We start from the raw sequence: 11376 nt of genomic DNA, 5'->3' as shown, positions 1-11376 counted from the left end.
GGTACCCACAACAGGAAGGAGTCGACTATGATGAAACCTTTGCTCCAGCAGCTCGACTAGTGTCAATAAGAATTCTTCCTGCACACCCATCCTTTAAAAGATTTAGACTTTTTTCAGATGGATGCCAAAAGTGTATTCTTAAATGGCTTCATTGATGAGGAGGTATATATAAAACAACCTCTTGGTTTTGAATATTCAAAGTTCTCTTACCATGTGTATAAGCTAACTAAGGCTTTGTATGGACTTAAACAAGCTCCACGAGCATTTTACGAAAGACTTAGATCATTTCTACTTGATCACGGGTTTATAAGAGGTAAAGTAGATACTATACTATTCATAAAAAAAGATCATCGGAAGGTAATCTTATTATTCAAGTTTATGTTGATGATATTATCTTTGGTAGTGCTAATCCTCTTTTGTGTAAGAAATTTTCTAATCATATGCAAAGTGAGTTTGAAATGAGTATGATGGGAGAGCTCAACTTTTTCCTTGGACTTCAAATTCAACAATCTGAAGAAGAAACTTTTATATGCCAGACGAAATATACAAAGGAGCTAATTCAAAAGTTCGGTATAAGCAGTGCTAAAGCTATTGATACACCAATGAGTCCATCAACAAGTCTTGACAAGGAAGAAAAAGGAAATCTTGTTGATGAAATAAAATATCGTGGAATGATTGGCTCTTTACTTTACCTAACTGCTAGTCGACCAGATATTATATTTAGTGTATGTAAATGTGACAGGTTTTAGTCAGATCCTAAGGAGTCACATCTGACTGCCACAAAGAGAATAATTTGTTATCTTATTGGAACTATTTCTTACAGACTATGGTATCCACGTTCTAACAGTTTTAAACTAGAAGGTTTTTCAGATGCTGATCTTGCAGGTGATAAGGAAGACACGAAAAGCACTAGAGGAACGTGTCAATTACTTGGAAAGGCACTAACATTATGGAACAATAAAAAATAAGGATCAGTTGCACTATCCACAATGGAGGCTGAATATATTGCTATTGGACAATGTTGTGTATAATTATTATAGATGTTTCATCAATTGGGTGACTATGAATTATTTTTAAACCTATTTAAATAGTATGTGATAAATCTAGTGCTATATGTCTTTCAAAGAATCATGTGCATCATTCTAGAGCTAATCATATAGACATCAAACATCATTTCATTAGAGATCATGTCCTCAAGGGAGATGTAGAATTATCATTTGTTGGCACTACTGATTAATTAGAAGATATTTTCACTAAGTATTTACTTGAATATAGATTTTGCTCTCTAAGAGAACTAATTGGTATTATTTCTCTTGATCATAAAAATTAGGACCTACTTGATATTTTTAATTTTTTTATGCCTAATGTTTTAATTTTTTTTGTTTGCGTAAGTACTCATTAAATTAGTGCCTCCGATTTCCCTCTCTTTTCCCATTAGTTGCAACTTTCAAGAAAGGAAAATCAATCACCATAACCTTTCACTCACACCCTTTCCTTTCCTACGCTCAACCGTCAAAATTCTGCCTTTTTAATCTCTGAACCACTCATCTCAGTTTCCATTGTTCCTATCGCTCAGAAACCCTCTTCTAAAATCCTTCAAACTCCTTCCCAACAGTTTTTGGCTAAACACTCAAGAAATCCATCAGCCTCCACTGGAAAAAGTACTCGCTCCAAGGGAAATCCCTCTTCTCAACCCCTAGAACCAGTAGACCTAGGTCCTAACCACTTAGAAGGGTTCGCCTCTTCTCAAGCAGAACTATCAGATCACTCTCATCACTTAGGAAAAAAAATCCCTAGGAAAATGGCCTATGGAAGACCCCCTTGAATCTCTCACCCCCAAGAAATCCAAAATAGACCTCTTGAGTTCTCTAGAGTCAGACCTCAATTTCTGGATACCCCAAACAGGAATTTATTTGTTGCTCTAAAATACAAGCCCATTGCTCATGGCAGAGTAGTCGACCTTGATGACATGGAAGCCCTTAATTTTAAGGTAAAGGATCTGTTTGTCTTTCAAGGATGGTCAAAAATCTCTCTGTACCCCCTCCCAAAATCCTTGAACCTTTAGTAAGAATGTTTTTTGCAATTCTTCGCTCTAGCGAATCTGATAAGTTGGAATCCCTAGTTTTTGGTAAACGCATTGTTTTTTATTGTGCCATGTTCGACTCAATTTTTCAGTGTAAGTGCTCTGGTTTTCCCATGTTTTTTAAGAATACTTGGCCAGATGACTTTGAAATTTCTTTTGATCAAGCAAAATGCTGTATTTCTGAGTGTCCATCTGATTTACTCCCTAACTAGTTAAGTCCCAGTGATATTAGTTTTTAAACCCGAGTTCTAGCCCACATTGTTGCAACCACTCTTCTTCCTCGTACTGGATCATTCTTCATCTTTCATCAACAAGATACCTTTCTTGTTTACTGTCTTGTGACCAAACTCAAGATGAACTTATCTTTTTGGGTTCATAAATTTCATGATAGAAAGTGCTGATGATCCCACCAGTTTGCCCTATGGTATGGCTATCATTCACATCTTGGAAGCCCACAACATCTCTATCTCGAAATACTTTTTTATCTCTATTTCAAAATCCTACAATTCTAGAGCATTTGCCAGTATGGGTTATGTATGTGCAAAGGACTCCTAGGTGAAGAAACAAAAAGGTGAAGTCAAGCATGTTCAACTTGATCCTAAGACCAAAGCCTCTGTTTCTCATCACTGCGTAAGTGATCTTGATCTTGCTGAGAAGCTGACTGCCATTGACAACAAGTTGACCATCATCAAAGATCTTATTGCTGCCGCTCAGTCTACTGTTGGGGACATCCATGCAATCTCTAAGGAGACATAGTCTGATGTTTCAAAGATGAGGGTTAAAATTTTCAGACTTGGTGAAAACGTAGTCAACGCATTCAAGGAAGTGCATGACAGGATTGATGGGGTGATAGTTTCGGCCAATTCCAACTTTGAACGACTGAAGGAGGCAATTTGCAACACTCTTACTTACTTCTTGCGGTTCTAGCTGTGGAAATTTCAAATATTTTTTTTGTGTTTTGCTGTTTTGGACTGGATAACTAGCCGCTGGATACTTTTTCCTATTTCTGCTATAACTTTGCATGCCTATAATGCCTACTTTAGTATCTAGAATGTGCTTGTCTATACAATGCTTGTTTTAGTATCTGTACATCCCCTCTTTGCTGATGTCAAAAAAGGGGAGAAAGAACTGTACATTGTAGGAGTCGACTGAAAAACATAACAGTTCGAAGAGTCAACTAAAGTATGCAACACTTGTTGAGGGGGAGTCAACTGAATTATGCTGCACTCATTGAAGGGGAGTGATAGAATTTAAGGGTCCACGAAACTATATAGAGAATCAGGTTCTCTATTAGTTCCCACATATTACACGCACACTGCAGTAAGTTAATGGCATAATGGAATTTTACGTCAAAAACTCCCAACTCACGGGATCAAAAACCACGACCTACCCTTGTATGATTTCAACTTCATTACCGAGCAACTTTATATAATAACCTATTGTAACCTAGGAATTAATCTCTTAATTCCTCACTAACTTGTAACACTCTATTACAAGCCACATTGTAACAACTCTATTACAAAGACTTTACAACTCGACTAACTCTATCCAAGATACAAACATAAGGGTTTATGATTTACAAAGATTTCCTACACAATGCTTCTAACTAATCTAAGTAGGAATTACAAGTAGAGTGCTTTAACAAAGGTACAATACAACAAAGGAGATGTAATAACTTCAATACATGGAACTGGTCCTTGGTTATGTTATTCTTCGTTCTTGATGCCCTTGAGAATAACTTGCAAGATTGACACAGACTTGAGAGAATGCTTGATGAGTTCTTAAATGTGCAAGTGATTAATATCTCATTTGTGACATCACTTGAATGATGTAAGCAAGTTAGGTAAAGGGCATTCCCTATAAAGTTGACTGCTGCACTCTTTCTGCATTGTAGCATGTGCAGGCAACAACTTTACACTTGGGGCAGTTGACTTGTATAGTCTCCTCGGGAACTGGTAGCTATCTGTTCCCTCTGATGTTCCCTCTATTGTTCCTTTGACCCTGAAGAGTTGGTTGTCTCTCCAACTGGAGATTTGGTAATCTTTAAGTTCTTGAGGTTGTGTATCAGGTTCCTTATCTGGTTCTTATCAGTAAGTTTATTAGATCATCAAAACATATTAGGGATATATATATATATATAACTTATCAATTTCCCCCTTTTTGATGATGTCAAACTTATAATTCAAGTTCCCCTTAAGAACCAGAAAGACAATCGTATTTCATGTATTTCCCCTGAATCTGTTCCCCATCTTGTTCCCCCTCAATTATTTTCCCCCTTTTGGCATCATAAAAAGATCATTAACACTTGGAAATCAAAAGAAGTCTAGCTTGGTTAACTCATGCCACATATGTGCATACAAACATGACTGAAAACATAACCAGGTTCCTCAATGGCATCAGCCTTCCTTTTCATTGATTTTCTTACACTCTTGCCTTTCTCTCCAGATTTCCTGGAGATCTTCTAAGTAGACTCCTCAACCACTTTTTCACAGGACTCCTCAACTATTTTCTCATCCTCTTTCTCATCAGATTTTTCATCCTCAACCTTCCTCAACTCCTTTTCACTCACAGATGACTCCCTCTTGGACTTTGGAACAGTAAGTTTCTTTGAGGAATTACGAACCAAGGGACCAAGTTCCTCTTCTACCTCATAATCCACATTCAAGACTAGTGCAAGAGGCATTACGATCTCATTGACAAACTTTCCATCTTTCACCAATCTCCTCTTCTTCTTTTCCTTGTTTACTTTTCCTTAAGACGGACTCAACTCCTTCTTTTACAACCTTGTAATGGGTCTCTTAGATGACGACCCCTGAGGAGGTTCCTTTCTACTCCTAGCACTAACAAAGCTTGACAGAGCCACATAATCATAATCTTCTTCTTCAGTATCTTCCTTAGACAAGGATCGCATCTCAGGAACAATAATTGTTAATGGCTCAGCACAAAAATGAAGAGAGGGAGTAGGATCAGTATTGACTTGGGTTCTTGTGCAGAACCAAGGGTTTTATCCCAAGTGTAAGCAGAGGGCTCCTCTTACATGGAGGAATCAAGTCCCTCAATTGGTTCCCTAGTAGTACTGTCAGGTGCCAAAGTTTCGACAGGCATCAGTTTCCCACCTAGACCTCTACACCATTTTCTTCCTCCCTGAGACTCAGATACAACCTCATAACCTCCAACCAGAGTTCCCTCAACAACTATTGACAACATATTTTCTTTAGCCTCCTGTTCTTGTAAATGATTTTTAGACATGGTGGAGTGTAGCGGGTTGAAAAAGAGAGTTTTTTTTGGTTTGAAGAAGAAAAGTGGAATTTTGGATTCTTTGATGTGAACAGTTATGAAAGTGACTGTGAGAGGAGTTATTTAATAGGGGTGAGGAACCAGTTAGGAATGGGTATCAATTTTGGATAGTTGGTCGCTTCAGATGAGACGCTTGGGTTCAAAAATCGGGAAAAAAGGAAACTGATAATTTAATGATATGGTACCGTTTCAACCATTTGAAAAATTATGCATGAGAGTATAAAGGAACTACTAACCTGTGTCAAGGGAACCAAGTTTTCTGACAGATTTTGCAAATGTAAGCCTCATCCTTTGACCAACGTGCAGTGCATTAGCTGTTTGTTTGCTCTGTAATCGTCATGTATGTCTACCTGTAATGGTATAAAGATGAGTTATACTTTGCCTGAAAACATTTTTTCAGCTAATTTTACCTGTAAATTTCTTTCATAGCCAATCATTGAGGGACCAGATTCTCAGTTGGGTTTTACCAACCCCAGTGCCAGGCGATTTATTTCAAAATGCTCTCTACTCATGGCTTTGGTGAATATATCTGCAATTTGATCTTCTGTGCTGCAGAACTTCATGCATATGTGCCCTTTCTCAACATTGTCTCTGAGAAAGTGATGTCACACATCAATATGCTTTGTTCTCTTGTGTTGAACTGGATTCTTGGCCATGTTGAGTGCACTAGTATTGTCACATAGTAAGGGCACACACTTAGAGAATACTCCAAAATTTTCCAGCTGCTGTTTAATCCTTAACAGTTGAGCACATCAAGATGCAACATCCACATATTCAGCTTCTGCAATAGAGAGGGCCACTGAGTTTTGTTTTCTTGTACCCCATGAAATCAGACATGAACCCAGAAAAAGTGCCATGCCAGAAATGCTTTTCCTATCCACTAGATACCTAGCATAGTCAGTAACAACATACACTATTAAGATAAGATTATCTCCTGAGGGATAGTGGAGAACTAGGTTTTGCATCCCTTTGAGATATCTTAGGATTCTCTTGGCATCTTTCAGATGAGATTCCTTTGGATTGAAACCCGTAACAAAGACCCATACTAAAAACAATATTTGGTCTGCTATAGAAGTGACCCTATGATAGCTCCATACATAGTCTAATTTACAGGGGAACCAGGTTCATCCATGTCTAGACAAGTAGCTGTTGCGATGGGAGTGTCAATGACTTTTGATGTCTCTATGTCAAATCTCTTCAGCAACTTCTTGATGTACTTCTATTGTCTTATCATTGTCCGCTTGGTAGTTTGCTTTACTTGTAAATCTAAGAGAAATTCAGTTCCCCCATTATACGTGAATCCTGCTGTAATCCATACAAAGCCTTGTCGAGTTTAAAAATGTACTTTCAAACTCATTATTTTTGTTTCTGAATACCAACATGGTTCCTATAACAGTTCTATCAGTTGGTCGTGGAACCAGGTTCCACACGCTGTTCCTCTCAAGTTGATGGAGCTCTTCTTGCATAGCTGTAATTCAATCTGTATCTTTCAATGCTTCCTTGATATTCTTAGGCTCTATTTGAGAGAGAAAGGCTGAGAAGGAAAGTGTGTTTCTTGTCTTTGATCTTGTTTGAATTCCTAAATCAAAAGGAGTGATTATGTTTTGAAGAGGGTATGAGCTCTTGTGCTTCCAGTTGGACACCTAACAGTTTTGAAGAGGATCCATGTTCTTCTGGATTTGATCCATGTGTCATGTTCCTCACCTCAGCAGCTGGAGTTCCATGTACAACATCCACAACTCCATTTTCTGCTTCAGATATTGTGATTGAGGGACCAAGTTCCTCTATGTTGGCTGGAGTCTCATCTTTAGTTCTGCGGAACAAGGTCCATGTAAATATGGAGTAGTCATCGATAATGACGAAAATATGTACCTTTTTCCTCCTCTACTTGGCACCCTCATAGGTCCACATAGATCCATATGGAGGAGATCAAGTGGCCTTGAGATGCTAACTTCCTTTTTGGGATTGAAAGAGGATCTGACTTGCTTTCCTTTTACATATGCATCACACACCATATGATCCTTGAAGCTTGACTTGGGTAGACCACAAACCAGGTCCTTCTTGACCAATTTTTTTCAGTAGCGTGAAACTTGCATGGCCCAGCGTTCTGTGCCATTGCTCAGTGTGTGCGGTGAAATCTGGGAGGCCGATTTCTCTTTGGCAAAATGCTTCGGAGGGTGACCCCGGAGGCCCGGGATCTCGAGCCAATCACATCCCTCAAGATCTGTCGATGCCCTACCAAGGATAATACCGACTGAAGTCACAACGAACTCAAGAATCTCTCGAGGAATGCATCTGGGGTCGATCAGGTCTATCTGAGTAGCTCGACATCGGCCCACGCATACGTCATAAAGCTAGCCAGTTGTCCCATCCCATTTCCTTTATCACGCAAAGTATTTTGTACTATGTTTGGGCTCCCCCCTCCTATAAAAGGGGAGTCGCTAACACCTTGTAAACAGAGCTCCAACCATTATACTCAAGTGCAATAATATATCTCTCTCTCTCTCTCTCTTCTCTCTAACTCGCTCGTTCTCACTGGCCCGAGGCCACTTTAATATTTATCGCTTCCTTACTTGTTCTTCATTCTATCGCTTAGTATTGGCCATAAAGAGCCTTGTTTAATCATATATTAACTGTTATCCCATTCCTTACTGCCCCCGATAGCTCGAGCTCGACCCAGACGTCGGCCCCCAGGTCCCCCATCGACCAGTCCTATACCCCGGTAGCCGACCTATCAGTTTGATGACTGTCTCATTTAAGCTTGCATTTCATCATTGAACTTCATCTTCCTTGCATCATCTGCTCTAACAACTAGCATAAAATTAGATCACGTATTTTTAGAATCCCATTTACAAATTTAATTGTTGTTACCATTTTCACGGTAAACAGTTTGGCGCCCACCTTGGGGCTAAAAATAATAATGATTATTTTCTTGCTGGTTTCATTGCACAAATGCAAGTTATCTTTCACACTTTTTCTTGTCCAAGATCTCTTGATTTCAGGTCAAAATGTTTGGTTCGATAAATAAAGTCGAGAGCGACAACCTCGAAAACCACGGGGAAAACGGCATGGCTATCGCGGCCGCTAGAGAGCCACAAGAGAATCCAGATAATGCGTCCGGACCGATTCTAGCGGACGGGGATTCACAAGATGCACAACAGGTCGACGAAACTTCCCACACCGATAGGAGCATACGACACATCAACCGACAAGAAGCCCAAAAGACCCCAGCCTGGGAAGAACATGAAGTTAGTCTTTATGTTATTTTTGAAATGTTGCAGGCACAACTGTTGGCCATTGCTTAGTTACAAAGCCATCCGAAGTCTCCCAGCACATCAGCTCCGGAAACAGCTCCCCCCGCTGAGTAAGTACTCGAAAGATCAAGCAATAATGGGTCCATAGCCGACCCTGCCATAGTAAAGATGCTCGAGGACCTCACCAAAAGGATTGAATCGGGTGAGAAAATGATTGCAGCCAACGATAAAAAGGTCGAGACCTACAACTATAGGGTCGATTAGATCCCAGGTGCGTCCCTGATCCTCAAGGGCTTGGATTCGAAGAAGTTCGTACAGAAGTCGTTCCCTGAGGAAGCGGCCCTGAAGCCCATTCCAAAGAAGTTCAGAATGTCAGAACTCCCTAAGTACAACGGTACCACCGACCCTAACTAACACGTTACCACCTACACCCGCGCTGTAATAGGCAACGACATAAAGAATGACGAGATCGAATCTGTATTGCTGAAAAAATTCGGAGAAACACTCTCGAAGGGGGCCATGATGTGGTATTATAACTTGTCTCCCAATTCCATAGATTCATTCGCCATGCTAGCAGACTCCTTCGTAAAGGCACATGCCGGAGCCATCAAGGTAACAATGAGGAAGTTTGACGTTTTCAAAATCAAGCAGAGAGAGAACGAGATGTTGTGGGAATTCATGTCTCTCTTTCAGATGGAGCGGATGGAGCTACCGTCAGTCTCTGACGACTAGGAAGTACATGCCTTCACCCAAGTCCTGAACGAACGAAGCTTAGTGGCTTCAAAACAGCTGAAGCAGAACCTGATCGAGTATCCGGTCGTGACCTGGTCGGACGTCCACAACCGGTATCAATCAAAGATTAGAGCCGAGGATAAGTAGCTGGGAGCCCCTTCAGGCTTAGTGTACCCAAACAGACTCCTAGAAAAGGAATTGAAACCAAACAATGAAAGATACTAGCCATACCTCAAAGATAGGAGGAACACCCCAAGGAACAACTTACCTCGCAATGATCAGAGAATGGATCGAGGACAGGACCCTTGAGGTCTTGTCAACAGGACCAGGTTCGATCGAAACATAGTACCAACAAATGCGCCCCACCTATCAGAATACAACTTCAGCATCGATGTGTTAGACATCGTGTTCGCTATCAGTAAGATCAGAGATGCCAAGTGGCCCAAATCGATACAATCGGATCCTTCGCGAAGGAATTACAACTTAGTATGTGAGTTCCACAACACGCACGGTCACAGGACCGAGGATTGCCATCAACTACGAGAGGAGGTGGCTCGACTGCTCAACAAAGTACACCTCCGGGAATTCCCTAGCAATCGGGCCAAAAACAAGTTCCGAGAAAGGGAGGCAACCAAGAAAAACGAGGCAAACGAGCTGCAACATGTCATCCACATGATCATGGGGGTGTCGATGCCCTGTAGAAACACGTGATGAGAAGAACAAAAATATCCATCACCAGAGAAAAATGGACTCAGGGATATATTCCAAAAGTTGCCCTTACGTTCAGCGAAGAGGACACCAAGGCCCTGTCTCAACCCCATATCAATGCCCTAGTAATTTCCTTCCTTGTGAATTCTTTTCAGATAAGACGTGTACTCGTGGACCCAGGTAGCTCAGCCAATATTGTCAGGTCAAGGGTGATTGAACAGCTCAGACTGCTCGACCAGATCGTGCTCGCCACTCGAGCCCTCAATGGATTCAACATGGCGAGCGAAATGATGAAAGGAGAAATCATTATTCCGGTTACCATGGCCAGCATGACCCAAGACACCAAATTCCATATCAACCAGGGAGATATGAGGTATAATGCCTTATTTGGGCAGCCTTGGATACACTGCATAAGAGCGGTACCATCCACCCTTCACCAGATAATAAAATTCCCAACAAAGGACGGGATGAAAACCATCTACGGGGAGCAGCACGCAGCAAGGAAAATGTTTGCTATACATGACGTGGTACCAATGCTCATACCTCCGCCCCCGGATAAGCCAAAGGGCAAATCGGGCCTCGACCTCGGTCGAGCTTGACGAAACGGAAATCCACGCCGTATCTCCACCCTAGGCAATTGTAATGAACCAATCCCGAGGCATCACCAGCATATCTCACTTCAAGGTACGACCATCCCCCCTTTTCATTTTGAATTTGGAACTAACCCTTGTACAGGAACCCGATCGGAGCTACCGGAACGATAGCACTATCTGAAGACCTCAAGGCTCTAAAAACACATCTGTTGCACTCTTTTCCTTCGACCAAATTTTTGTCCCAAAAGAAGGGTTTTTACCCGCAAGGTTTTTAACGAGGCAACGTCTACGAGTTGCCTAAGGGGGAACTCCACAAAATGCTCAAACTTCCCTTGCAGCTGACTTTTGGATAGCGAAGAGCATTCCCCCAAAAAAGCTACTCGCTCGAAGGAGTTTTGAAACGCCAAGAAAGGTTCCTATAGCAAAACAATGTATTGGACCGAACGGTCGAACGAGCCATGTCCATATAGTCAGGCGCCCGTCGGCGGACACATATATTATAATATCGGGCAATCAAAGAATACCTTTTGTCAGAAGAAAAGGGACTCCTTCTTAAAGTAAGGTAACAAATTCTTTCACCAGAAATGTCCCGAAAAAACAGGAACGGACGCCAGCAGTTCAAAATGCTCAGACGGCCTCCGGATCGAAACTCTGAAACCACAAAAACTTCAAGCAAGGCAATATGGAAATCATCGAGCGATCAAATATG

This window comes from Nicotiana tabacum, chromosome 11 (assembly GCF_000715075.1).
Source record: "Nicotiana tabacum cultivar K326 chromosome 11, ASM71507v2, whole genome shotgun sequence".
Lineage (NCBI taxonomy): Eukaryota > Viridiplantae > Streptophyta > Magnoliopsida > Solanales > Solanaceae > Nicotiana > Nicotiana tabacum.
Note: the sequence above shows the minus strand (reverse complement) of the source record.